The 14,489-nt window shown below is 39.2% G+C and overlaps 1 protein-coding gene across 20 annotated transcripts in view; it reads right to left on the reverse strand.

Moving 5' to 3' along the window:
• Positions 1–14,489, reverse strand: part of Dag1 (dystroglycan 1) — a 62,419-nt gene that overhangs the window by 18,871 nt on the left and 29,059 nt on the right. For 4 of the 20 annotated variants that reach the window (XM_058574964.1, XM_046431335.2, XM_058574960.1 and 1 more), the window contains one exon: positions 388–420. The exons of 10 other annotated variants lie outside the window; for them this stretch is intronic. The gene's annotated coding sequence lies outside the window, so the exon portion shown is untranslated. Of the gene's footprint in view, positions 1–387; positions 421–9,361; positions 9,585–14,489 lie in introns of all 20 variants that reach the window. 6 more of the 20 variants (XM_058574963.1, XM_058574962.1, XM_046431331.2 and 3 more) reach the window with 4 other exon arrangements.

Consider the following 14,489-nt stretch of genomic DNA (forward strand, 5'->3'; position numbering starts at 1 on the left):
ATCTCAAAATAAAAAATAAAAATAAAATGGGCTAGTGATGCAAAAATTGAAGATTACACACAGAAAGAGATATAAAAGGACATGAAAGGGCTGGGGATGTGGCTCAAGCAGTAGCGTGCTCGCCTGGCATGTGTGCGCCTGGGTTCGATCCTCAGCACCACATACAAACAAAGATGTTGTGTCTGCCGAGAACTGAAAAATAAATATTAAAAAATTCTCTCTCTCTCTCTCTCTCAAAAAAAAAATAAATAAATAAATAAAAAGGACATGAAAGCTGAGGCAGAGAGTAGAAGTGATAAAGCCACAAAAGAATGCTGGTAGCCACTAGAATAAGCAGCCAGGAATGGCTTCTCCCCCAGAGCCTCCAGAGACCCTCCCAGTCCTTACCAAGATTTGATTTTGGACTTCTGGTCTCCAGAACTATGAAAGAATAAATGTGTGTTACTTTAAGCCATTAAGGTTGTAGCAATATTTTTACAGCAATCCTAGAAAATACAAGGTTTAATGCAACTCATATCAAAATTCCAGAAAGTTTTCTATAGAGATAAAAGAGTATTCAAAAATTTATATGAATAAGAATTGAACTTATTAAATAGTTTATATATATAATTATAATATAATTTAGTTGTAGTTGAACATAACATCTTTATTTTATTTATTTATTTTTATGTGGTGCTCGGGATAGAACCCAGCACCTCGCATGTGCTAGGCGAGCACTCTACCGCTGAGCCACAATCCCAGCCCTCAAAATAGTTTTGAAAAAGAAAAATATAGAGAAATTATTTTATCTAATACCAAGATTCAGATATCGTGTAGCTATAGTAATAAGGCAGTATTGGTGGAGGAAAACACACATAGTTCAATAGAACAGAATCCATAAACAGACCTACAGGAATACGCCAAACTCATTTTTTATAATGGTACTAAAGTAATTCAATGGATGGGTTTTGCCTTTCAACCTAAGGTCTTTCAATGGGTGAAGATTAAACAAACTGTAGCAAAGCCCTCTACCACTAAGCCACATCCCCAGCACCCCCCAACCATCAAATACTAATGCTCAATAAAAAGAAATAAACTAGGGCTGGGGTTGTGGTTCAGAGGTAGAGCTCTCGCCTACCATGCATGAGGCACTGAGTTTGATCCTCAGCACCACATTAAAAAAAATAAAATAAAGATATTGTGTCTACCTATAACTAAAAAATAATATTTTTTAAAAGGGAATTTTAAAAAGAAAAGAAATAAACTAGTTGGGTGCTGTGGCACATGCCTGTAATCCCAGCTCCTCAGGAGTCTGAGGCAGGAGGATCCCATGTTGAAGTCCAATCTGGGCAATTTAATGAGACCCTGTCTCAAAACAAAAAATGTAAAAGGAATGAGGAAGTAGTTCTGTGGTAGAGCTTTTGCCTAGTATCCATAAGGCCCCAGTAACACACACACAAAAGAATGAACTACTGATACACTCAATAATTCAGGTGAATTTTGAAGTAATCACAATAGGTGAAAAAGTGTTATAACATTCTTTGTATGCCATTTTTATAACATTCTTGAAATGACAAAATTATAAAAATGGAGAATAAATTAGTAGTTACCAGTGGTTAAGGAAGGACTCCAACATATGAGGGAAGTAGGTGTGGGTATAAATGGGCAACATGAGGGATTCTTTTGTTTTTTTAATATTTATTTTTTAGTTATAGTTGAACACAATATCTTTATTTAATTTATTTATTTATATGTGGTGCTGAGGATCGAACCCAGGGCCTTGCATGTGCTAGGCGAGCGCTCTACCACTGAGCCACAACCCCAGCCCCCAAGAGGGATTCTTGTGTGGATGAAAATGTTATCTACCTTTACTATACCAGGTCAGGGTATATTGATTACACTACTGTACTTTAGCGTTCCAACATGTTATCAGGAGAAATTGGGTAAGTATACACAGGATCTCTCTAAATTTTTTTTATTTCTTCACTTGCTTTTTTTTTTTTTTTTAAGTGCTGTGGTTCAAACCCAGGGTCTTCTGAATGCTAAACGTGCTCTACCACTGAGCTACACTCCCCAGCCCATCTCTACAGTTTCTAACTATATGGTAACTAGTTTTGTATGTGAACACAAATTTATCTCAAAATTTTTAGAAATCTAAGAAATAAGCTAGGCGCAGCAGTGCACAACTGTAATACCAACAACTCAAGAGGCTGAGGCAGGAAGATCACAAGTTCAAAGCCAGTCTCAGCAACCCTAAGCTTCTTAGTGAAACCCTGTCTCAAAATAAAAAATAATGGCTGGGGATGTTGTTCAATGGTTAATCGCCCCTGGGTTCAATCTCTAGTACCAAAAAAAAAAAAAAAAAAAAAACACGTTTTTCTATTTTTCTTTCGGTGGCACTGAAGGATTACTCCCAGACCTCAGGCATGCTAGGCAAATATCTACTACTGAGTCAAACCTGTATCTCCTTGTTTATTTTGAGACAGGGTCTCAATAAGTTGCCCAGGTTGGCCTTAAACTTGTGATTTTCCTGCCTCAGTCTCCCAGGTAGCTGGGATGACAGGTGTGTGCCACTGTGTTTATGGCTTATTGTATCACTTTAATTTCTAAGTTGTTTGTTCTTTGGCCCTTTTTATTGTTTATTTTTAAGAACCAGGGATTGAACTCAGTCCCCAACCCTATTTTGTACTTCATTTAGAGACAGGGTCTCACTGAGTTGCTTAGCACCTTACTTTTGCTGAGGCTAGCTTTGAATTCATAATCCTCTTGCCTCAGTCTCCCTAGCTGCTGGGATTACAGGCATGTGCCACTGCACCTGGTGACCCTTTTTATTTTCTGAGACAGGGTCTACCTTGATAAATTGCCTGGGCTGAACTCCCAACTTGCCACCCTCCTGCCTTAGCCTCCCCATTCCCTATGTAACAGTTAAGAAAACTCTTAAAGTTATAGTTACAATTTTAAATAGCATTAAAACACATAGTACCTCCTTTAATTTCCTTTCCCTTTTTCATGCATTTTAACTTTTATTTAGTAAATGGTTCAGCTCAACCAACATTTCACCAAGACAAAATTCTGGGAGTGCAGCAATATATCTAATGTATATCCACTTAATGTATACCCAGCACTCACACAGAGACAGCCACACTCCTAATCAATGAATGAAGAAAACACAGGCCTATTAAAAAACATTTTTTCTTCCTATATGTGTACTCTAGTTTACTTACTTTTTACTTCTTAGATCCAGCTTATCTTTGATTTATTTCTCTAATTTGATTCTCAATTTTAAATTCTCAGCTTTTTTGGAAAATTATTTCTCTAATTTGATTCTCAATTTTAAATTCTCAGCTTTTTTGGGGGAAAAAAAATCAGTAATAAGATACACTCTACCCTGCCAGGAACATAAGCTCAGTCTGCTATCTGTAGACACATGACGACATAGGGTGTCTGTTCCATGGGCATGACTAAGTGCTCTGCATTTAGAAGGCAGGCAATGTACAAGGCACAACTCCAACTACTACATGTAGTTTTATTCTGGAGAGAAAAGATCTTTCTGAAACTTGTCAAAAAGCAGCATGTGTCTTTCTGATATTGGCTCCCTATAAGCAAGAGTCATATCTGTCTGTATTAGGAAACTGGTAGGCTGTACCCACACACCAGTATTATGATGGTCCTCTTGAAGGTTTTTTCACATAAGTCTCATAACCACACACTTGATCATAATGAAAAGATCCTTCTCCTCCTCTTTTATCAGGGATCAGGGCCCAAAGAGAAGTAAATACTCAACCATGGTCACAGAGAGCCTAGTAGTCAGACCATGATGAAAGAGAGGTTCAGTCTTGGGGCTAGAGTTGTGGCTCACTGGTGGCACTTACCTAACGTGTGAAGCACTGGGTTCAATTCTCAGCATCACATAAAAATAAATAAAATAAAGGTCCACTGACAACTAAAAAATATTTTTTAAAAAGAGAGGTTCAGTCTTCTTGACAAGACCATTAATTTTAACACTTCACACATATACTCACATTATGTCCTTTCAACTACCAAAAAGTGCTCAAGGCCACCCAAGAATATGTCCCAGGTGATCTTACCACTGTCTGGCTAACAGGAGCTGCCAAAGCTCTCCTACTGAGAAACAAATGATGGGAACTGGGAATCCACTTCCTGTGCCAGCACTCAGTGCAGTGCCCATGTCTACGTCTGAGAGTCTCAATATGGCCCCGCACTTTAATGAAATCCAATTCCATTTAGAAAGGAACTTCCCAGAGCCTTGGGGAAGCCCCTGGTCCTCTCAACACATGTTCTTCAACCAGGGCACACAGGGTGATAGATACAGTTGCCAGGCAGCAATTCCATCCCTCAGTCTCAGATGTCCCGGAGGGACAAGGACACTTTAAAAGTATTCGTGCCTGCAAAGCCTGGAGAGGGCAAAGCTGTTCCAGAAGTGGCTACTCCAACTGCCTTCTCCCTCTTCTCTTGGTAAAAGCCTACAATCCTGCCTAAGAGTTGCCAGTACCTAAGAGGAAAGTCCCACAGCACCCTAGATACATGTAGCACCCAACAGTACTACTTAGGAAGCACTTTCACAAGGGTTTTGAAGGTAAAGGAAGAATACCTGAGCAGGAAACCTTCACCAAGCTCCTGGGAATTCAGTCCCCAAAGATGAAAGGACAATCTAGGGTGAAATCCCAGGAAGCCCCAGACTCAGAGACTCAGCACAGGGATGCATCCTCACCTCACCCAGAGGAACCAGAATGAGCTGGGATAAAGTCAGCAAGTCCTAAGTCTAACTCATCACAGATACCAAAAGCAAAAATCCACAAAAGGCAATGATTTCTGCTGATACTAGTTTTGTTTTTTCCCAAGAAAAGCAGGAAGGAAGAAGCAAAGTTTTAACACCTGGGCATAAATTCACCCAGATGCAAACATTGTTCTTGAGAAAGAGAAGGAAGATACAGTTCAAAATCCAGGACTAAATAGCTGTTCTCCACTGGACCACAGTTTTTTTGCTTTTTTCTTTTTTGGTGGCAGGGATTGAACTCCGGGCCTTGTTGCATGCAAGGCCATATGCTGAAGTTAAACATTACTCACTATTGAATAGTACATTTAAAACCTATTCAGATGTTGTTGGGTTTTTGTTTTTTTTTTTTTTTTTGTGTGTGTGTGTGTGTATGTGTGTGGTGCTGGGGAAGGAACCCAGCCCCAGCGCCTTATGCATGCAAGGCAAGCACTCTATCAACTGAGCTATATCCCCAGCCCCCAGGTAGTAATTTTTGTTTTAATATCTATTTTTTAGTTGTAGTTGGACACAACACATTTTTTTATTTGTTTGTTTATTTATTTATGGTGCTAAGGAGCAAACCCAGGGCCTCGCACATGCAAAGCAAGCACTCTACCACCGAACCACAACCCCAGCACCCCAGATGGTAACTTTTTGAGGTTTTGTTTTTTTTTTAATATTGCTGCATTTAATTTTACATAATAATGGGACTCATTGTGCCATATCTGCACATGCACATAATTTGATCAATCACATTCTCTATACATAAATTCTCCCATTTTGGGGGTGTGGTACCAGAGATTAAACTCAGAGGTACTCAACCACTGAGCCACATTCCCAACCCTATTTTGTATTTTACTTAGAGACTGGTCTCACTGAGTTGCTTAGCCTCTGGCCATTGTTGAGGCTGGTTTTGAACTTGAGATCCTCCTGCCTCAGCCTCCTGAGCTACTTGCTTGCGTCACCACGCTTAGCTCTACCCACTTTTCTTTACAATTAAAATTTTGTTTTAGAATAAGGATGTAGCTCAATGCTACAAAGAGCATGTTTATTAGCATGTACAAAGCCCTGAGATCAATTCCCAGCACCAAAACACACACACACACACACACACACAAAATTGTTTTTAAATGGTTAAGATGGTGTATTTTATGTTATGCATACTTTGCTATAGTAAGTAAATAAATATTTTAGAAAACATTACTCAACTAAAAAATAAATATTAAAAAAAATAATAAAAAAAGAAAAGAAAACATTACTCAAGCCGGGTGTGGTAGTGCATGCTTACAACCCAGGCAATACAGGAGGCTGAGGCAGGAGGCTATCAAGTTCAAGGCAAGTCTCAGCTACTCAGTGAGGCCCTAAGCAAAAGAAAAAATTTAAAAGTTCTGAAGATAGATATAGCTTAGTGGTAAAGCACTGCTGGGTTCAATCCCCGGTATCAAAAAAAAAAAGAAAACATTACTTAGGATTGAGGGGTGGCTCCGTGGGAGAACACTTGCCTAGCATGTGATGTGCAAGGTTCTGGGTTCAATGCCCAGCACCATGGAAGGAAGGAAGGTAGATAAGGTAGGTAGATTACTCAGAATCGCACCAATCAGACTTTAGGAAAAAACACCTCAGGAGTCTTTGGGAATATGTCCCCATGATAACACAGTCCAGTCTTTTAATTGCAAGTGCCCATGCAGGTCACTGAGAATGGAAAAAGTTAAACTGAGATCAAAGACAAGGACCCAGACTAACCATCCATTTATATGTAGCACTGAGAGTGGGAGGCAGGGTGGAGATGGAGGAACAAGTATAAGGGGTGGGTGGCCTGCCTCAGCAGAATCCAAATGGAAATACATTATCACTTATGCGGCATCCAAAAACCCAACTAAAGCAAACTACAATTATCTTAAGACAGTGCAACAATTAATACTTCAGCACACATTTACTAACTACCTACCCTGTACTAGGTATGAGACTTCATTTGCTAGTCACAGTCTTTCCAAATTTCATAGAAATATCCAATTAAGATTTACATTCATGGGACTGGGGCTTTGGCTCAGTGGTAGAGAGCTTGTCTAGCATGCATGAGGCACTGATTTGATCCTCAGCACCACATAAAAATAAATAAAGGTATTCTGTCCATCTACAACTACAAAAAAAATGAAAAATTAAAAAAAAAAAAGATTTATGTTCATTAGCCAGGAGTGGTGGTGCAGGCCCCTAATCTCAGCAACTCAGGAAGCTAAGGCAGAAATGTTGCAGGTTCAAAGCCAGCCTCAGTTGGGCTGGGGATGTGGCTCAAGCAGTAGTGTACTCGCCTGGCATGCGTGCGGCCCGGGTTCGATCCTCAGCACCACATACAAACAAAGATGTTGTGTCCGCCAAAAACTAAAAAAAATAAATATTAAAAAAAAAATTCTCTCTCTTAAAAAAAAAATAAATAAAAACATCTTGAAAAAAAAAAAAAGCCAGCCTCAGCAACCTAGTTGAGACCTTAATTCAAAATAAAAATGGAAAGGACTGGGGGTGTAGCTCAGTGGTAGAGAACCCCTGGATTCAATCCCCAGTATTGAAAAAGAATTACAGGGGCTGGGATTGTGGCTCAGTGGTAGAGCGCTCGTCTAGCACGGGCAGGATCTGGGTTCGATCCTCAAAACCACATAAAAATAAAGGCACTGTGTTGTGTCCATCTACACCTAAAAAAAAAAAAATATTTAAAAAATTACATATATTAGCTGGGTGTAGTGGCAAAAGCCTGCAATCCCAATGACTCAAGAAGCTCAAGCAGGAAGATCACAGAAGTTTGAGGCCAGCTTGGGCAACTTAGCAAGACACTATCTCAAAATAAAAGTAAAAAGAAGAGTTGGGTACGTAGCTCAGTGGTAAAGCATCCCTGGGTTCAATCCCCAGTACCTTAAGGAAAAAAAAAATTTACACACATTACTAAATCACAAAACAGAAATGGTAATAAACTAACAAAATACAGTCAGTCACATAATATGTTCAAGATAGTGTCTAAGAGTGGCCCTGCAAGAGTGCATGGAGCTGATTCCTATCACCTGGCCATAGCACAATACATTTCTCATGTGTTTATGGTAATACTGATGTAAATAAACCTGCCTCACTGCCAGCTGCATGAAAGTATAGCACAAAGCTGAGGGTATATTTCAGTGATAGAGCACTTGCCTACTATGTGAGGCTGAATTCAATTTCCAGGACTGCCAAAACAAAAAAAGTTAACTGTCAGAACAGTCTTATACAAATCCTTCAGAAGGTATTTCACGGATTGGGTGCAGAATCTGTCTAGCTTATACAAAGCCCTGGGTTTGATCGTTAGCACAGGAAAAAAAAAAAAAAAACAAAACAAAGCACAGAAGGTACTGCAGAAAAAGACATTGCTACAATAGAAGATGAAAGATTCATGACTGTTTTGCCCCTGAAGATCTCCCATGGGACAAAATGTAGGGGTGAAAGACAGTGACAGTGATGGTTCTAAGTCTTTGTGGGCACAGATTAATGTGTTTTTGGAAAAAAAAAAGTTTAAAAAGTAACAAGTTTAAAAATAAAAAAACATAGAATGAGAATATAAGTAAAATATTTTTGTATAGCTGTACAATATGTTTGTGTTTTGTTATTACAAGAGTGAAAGGTTTTATAAAATTTTAGTTTATAAAGTAAAATTGTTATAGTAAGTGAAAGTTATTGCTGAAGAATTTTTTTATATAAATTTAAGGTAGCTTAAGCATACAGTGTTACAAAGTCTGAAGACGTGTAATGTCCTATTTATATGTCTATCTTCTTATTTATTTATTTCAGTACTAAGGATTGAACCTAGGGGTGTTCTACCACTGAGCTACATCCTCGGGTTTTTTTTTTTTCTTTTTTCTTTTCTTCTTTTTTTTTTTTTAATTTTGAGTTAAAGTCTAAGATGCAGAGGCTGATGTCAAACTTGCAATTCTCTGCCTCAGCTTCCCAAGTCACTGGGATTATAGGCATGCACTAACACACCTGGCTCCTCTTTTAATGTTTCATTTGGTATTTCTATTGTACCTTTTATATGATTAAATACACACAAATGTGCTTCAATAGCCTATAGTATTTGGTACAGTGACATGCTGCACAAGTCTGTAGTCTGGGAGCAATAAGCTGTATCAGATAACCTAGAAGTACAAGGCTATACCATCTAGTTCTGCATAAGTACACTTTATTTTTTTTTTTTTAAAGAGAGAGTGTGAGAGAGAGAAAGATAGAGAGAGAATTTTTAATATTTATTTTTTAGTTTTTGGCGGACACAACATCTTTATTTGTATGTGGTGCTGAGGATCGAACCAGGGCCGCACACATGCCAGGCGAGCGCACTACCACTTGAGCCACATCCCCAGCCCGCATAAGTATACTTTATAATGTTCACATAACAAAACTCTTAACACATTTCTCAGAATGAACCCCATTAAGTGACCCACAACTGTACTTAAGACTAATATATTATAAACAGGCATTTTCTTTTTTTTTAATTATTTTTTTATTTATATACGACAGCAGAATGCATTACAATTTAAACAGGCATTTTCTAGTAAGTACTTATTGGAAATTAAAATTTGCTTTCTGACTTACCAAGCTCCACCTCGTTATCCCCTTCTCCCCAATTCAGACAAAGAAAGTGAGGCTACACTGTGAGGCAGGATGATCAATATCTGTTGCAGTAAAAGGTGATGATGATCGCTGCCCTGAGAGGAAAAGAGGGAGGAAAGACCCACTGCCCAGGTCTTGACAGCATTTACTCTGTTGTTCTCTCCCCAACCAGGTTATTGGCACAGAGCAGGTATTTGGCAGACTTCTGCACAGTACAGAGAAAAGAATAAAGGCTATGACCACCTTATTTCATATTTTCAAGTTAAAAGCTGAGTTTTCTATTTTTTCTATTACACTACAAAAGAAAAAAATATCAGTGCCACAACTCTAAACTAGTATGCTAATCTGGCTTTATAATTTTTTTTTTTTTGGCAGTGCTGGGGATTGAACCCAGGGCTTTGTGCATGTGAGGCAAGCACTCTACCCACTGAGCTATATCCCCAGCCAAAGGTTGGTTTGTTTGTTTTTTTTTTAATCTTATTATTATTATTTTTGGTGGGGTTCTTTTTTTTTTTTTTTGCCTTTTTTGGAACTGGGGGTTGAACCCAGGGCTTCGCGAATGCAAGGCAGATGCTTTGCCACTGAGCTACATCCCAGCCCGCTAATCTGGCTTTAATGAATTAAGTTTGATAAAAGTGTGCTGGGTGCTGGCCTTCCTAACCTAATCAAACTCCAAAGCAGAAAAATTAGATGAAATGTCAGCATGGCCTCAGTCACCCCCAGCTCCCTGTTCTGCTCTGCTCCCATTTAACTGAGTGGTTGACCCTGCCAGCAGTCTTAAAATGTATGAGTGGGACCCAGAGCCCAATGCCTCAAGAGTTAAACAACACTGTCCCAGCCCCTGGTGACTGGAAGTTTTTGCAAGTTCACTATAAGGTGTGTTTAAACAAATATTTCAGGGCTGGGGCTGTAGCTCAGTGGTAGAGTGCTTGCCTAGCATGTGTGAGGCACTGAGTTCAATCCTTAGCATCACAGAAAAATAAATAAAGGCATGCTATCCATATACAACTACCCCCCACAAAAAAAATTAAAACAAAAACAAATACTTCCAACTTTCAGTGTTTAAAGCTGGGACTTGCTTTCAGTCACATTCTTTTTTGGGCCACATTCTTAAAAGTTTGACCATTAAGAACATTTCTTTCTTGCCAGAAATTAGATCAACATACCTTGTTTACTAAAGAACAAGACAAGCCATGCATAGTGACACATGCCTGCAAATCCCAGGTAATTAGGGAGGCTGAGGTAGGACTGAAAGTTTGAGGCCAGCCTCCCAACTTAGCAAGACCTTGTCTCAAAAACTAACTAAATAAAAAATGACTGGGGAGCTGGGCATGGTAGCACAAGCCTGTGATCCCAGTGACTCAAGAGGCTGAGGCAGCAGGATCATAAGTTTGAGAGCAGTTTAAGCAACTTAGCAAGGCTCTAAGCAGTTTGGCAAGACCCTGTCTCAAAATGAAAAATAAAAAGGACTGGAGATGTGGCTTAGTGGTTATGTGCCCCTGAGTTAAACCCCTGTACAGCAAAAAAAAAAAAAAAAAAAAAAAAAAAAATTAAAAAAACAGGGCTGGGGCTATAGCTCAGTGGCAAAGTGCTTGCCTAGCACATGTGAGGCATTGGGTTTGATCCTCAGCACCACATAAAAATTAACAAATAAAATAAAGGCATTCTGTCCATCTACAACTACCAAAAAAAAAAAGGACAAAACGAGCACCATTGCCTTGGCTCAGGATTTCCTGCTAGCAGAATTCCTTCTCTCCCTCAGATGGCACTAACTGGCCCTTCAACCTGCTTCAATCTTGCCACAGCTGCAAATCCTGAACAAACTACTCTGGTAGTATTAGGTGTATACTTTCAAATGCTGGAACATTTGATATCTTGCAGACTCCTAGAATCCCTGTTCTGTAGAGCTATGGTGACTCTATGACCAGTTATTAAAGTGGTGGGCCAGACCAACGGTGAGCAAAACTGGGATGTCTGCTATGTCTGACTTCAGAATAGGTTTTCCTAGAGCTACCTAAGAACACCACTTCCCAGTAAACTGGTGATGGCAAGACTCCTTGGTCAGGCCCTGCAACCTCAATGCTGCTAGCCTTCCCCAGCAAAAGATACTGACCTGCTCACTAAGGGGCACAGCACATATCTAGAAAAGTATGTACACTTAGGCACTTCTAGGCTAAATAACACTGAGAACACCCAAGTGCTTTCCTCTTCCCTCAAAGCCACAGGACAACCACAGGACAATGCTGTCTGCCATACTGGATTTATACCTAGGTTAGCATGAAGAAACCTTTGTTCTCACCTCCTACTTGTCTCCACTTTCCCTTTTTGCCATATTTGATCATTCCCTTAACACAAGTGGACTTCCACTCTGTAGTAATTATTTATAAATTAATTGTTGTATTTAAGAACCCAAGGATTAAAAACTAAAGGCAAAAAGGAATAAGGGAATGATAATGCAAGAGATCTATTTTATCAAAATCGTGCACTATAATTTACATGTTCCCAAATACTTTGCAGCTGCAGCTACAAAGCAATTTTCAGTGGTGGCCCCAATCTACTGATGTATGGATGGTGTTTTCTTTTTCCTATGGTCTTGGGGTCTTTTGAATTTCCAACCTGAGCAACTATCAGGCATGGATGTACCCCACCAGCCCACAGCTTAATTCTTCAGATTCTTTATCTTCATTTATCACAAAATCTTCAATTAGCTTCTTAGGTGAGCACATAATCACCCTGTAGAATTTCTCCCAGTCTCTATGCAAACTGATATGTGTACAAGGAGCTAATTAAAGAAACTTTTTTGTAAATGGAAAATTGATTTTATGTCTTCTTGTTGCATTTCTGGTTAAATTTTTTTTAAATCATCCACATTTTTTAAATATTTTTTTTAAATGTAGATGAACACAACACCTTTATTTTACTTATTTTTATGTGGTGCTGAGGATTGAACCCAGTGCCTCACACATGCTAGGCAAGTGCTCTACCACTGAGCTACAGCCCCAGCCCCTTAAATCATCCACATTTGACATATGTATTTTTTAAAATATTTTTTAGATGTAAATGGACACAATACCTTTATTTATTAATTTTTATGCAGTGCTGAGGATCAAACCAGGTGCCTCACATGTGCTGGGCAAGCACTCTACCACTGAGCTACAACCCTAGCCCCATCTGGTAAAACTTAAATCTTAAGTTCTATGGTCTTATGAATAAACCTAACCAAAAATTTCTTTCCATTTATCTCATGCTAAAGATGACTCTGAGAATTTCTTAATAACATGGTCCTCTAAACAAGCTGACTCCTCACAGAACCATGGGGGAAAGTCACTGCCCTACCTGCTTAGAACTTCCCTGATAAGAGGATGTAGAATTTATCTGATAAAATAGGATTTGGCCTCTATCACTCCGTATACTTATTCCTTTTTATTTTATTATTTCTTTTATCCCCCCACCCCACATATTTTTGTGGGGTGGGGGAATAAAAGATGTAGAAATAAATAGAACAGTGGCCAACAGGGCCAAGTTATTTATCCTAAGGCAATGGGGACATGGTGGGCTTGAGACATTTCTTACTGGCTCAGAAAATGGCTACAAAAACTGCAGTCCTCTGTAGCACTGCTCCCAGATCTAACTGTTATTATCTTCCCCACTAATCTGCCTCAGAAGTAAAGGGGAAGGGCAAATAGAGAGCCACACACTCCTCTGAAATGCTTCTGTTCCCAAGAGAGGGAGCAGCCCTCCAGTATTCCGCCAGCCTTAGACAATTACCTGCCATTTTCAGCAAATGCTTGGACGAAAATCCAGACTTCTTTGGAACAAGGAACTAAAAATATAGAACATTCACCAGTTGCCAGTAGAATTTGTGGAGAATCTGTTTTTGGTTTTTTTTGTTTGTTTTGTTTTGTTTTTAAATCAAGCCCTCTCTATAAACTAATCCACAAAGATGTCCCAAAAAAAGTCACTCTAGACTTACAAAAAGGACACATGAAGAAAAGCTAAGAAACAGGAAGTTTCCCAGCACACACCTGACCCCAGAGTTTCTACTTCCTCACACTCTTAAGGACTAGTGTAGCAGCTTGTGGTGTGTGTGTGTGTGTGTGTGTGTGTGTGTGTGTTTGGGGCGGGGGAGGTGGGTGTCCTATGATGCTAAAAAGTTTACAAATCTAATTTTCATATTACTTACAATTCATCTAAAGATCTCAGGTATCTTTTGTTCTTATAGATTGATTAGTGTTACATTATTTTTTCCAATGCTATGAATCAAACCCAAGTCCTTGCACATGGCAGGCAAGCACTCTACCACAGAGCTATGCTACCAGCCCCTAAGTATTAAATTGAACACTGACCATAAAGCCAGGGAAGTAACAAGGCCTTCATCTGCACAGGCATCATCAGCACTTCAAAGATAACCCATGTGCACCTGTTCTGATTACTTCCCTGTTTCGCATGTCCTGCTAGGTGATACAACACCAAGCACAGTGACTGGGCTCCAAAGCCAGCAAATGATTGGTGCATGGCACTTACTGCAGGCCTGGACACAGCTGGCATTCAATCATTTCCAAAACATTCTGAAGGCAAGTGAACATGTTTGAACTTCATATATGCCTCAACAGGAAAGCTACAGTCCTGAGGCATGGTTGTCTGCTGAGGACAGAACAGTCAAGGAGTCAAAGACTAACAAGGATCCCAGCCCTCCTGAGCAGTGGGTACAAGTATAAACAGCAATAGTAAAATTTTCTGCCAACAAGATTTGTTTTTATTACTTCCTACATTAAGTCTAAGTCTACCCTCAGAGTCTTATTTTCTAAGCAAATGCAGAATAAAATAATACCAGCTACAACGGCATGAATAGAGATAACTTGGCAAGTGGCAAATTAATGATACTCCATATCTGTTTTACTCTTTAGATGAAAGACAATGATAAATACATCAAAGAAACAACTACTATTTCTACAATAATTACTTTTCCTTTTTTTCATAAGCACTTTGGTCTAACAAAGAAACATGCAATAAGAATCATATTTTTTAATGTGTTTTTTTCCCCCCAGGGTGGGAAGTAACTGGGGATTGAACCCAGAGATACTTTACCACTGAAGTATATCCCCAGTCC

This window comes from Marmota monax, unplaced genomic scaffold (genome assembly GCF_021218885.2).
Source record: "Marmota monax isolate L192 unplaced genomic scaffold, Marmota_monax_Labrador192_F-V1.1 WCK01_AAM20220418_F8-fsc00022, whole genome shotgun sequence".
NCBI lineage: Eukaryota > Metazoa > Chordata > Mammalia > Rodentia > Sciuridae > Marmota > Marmota monax.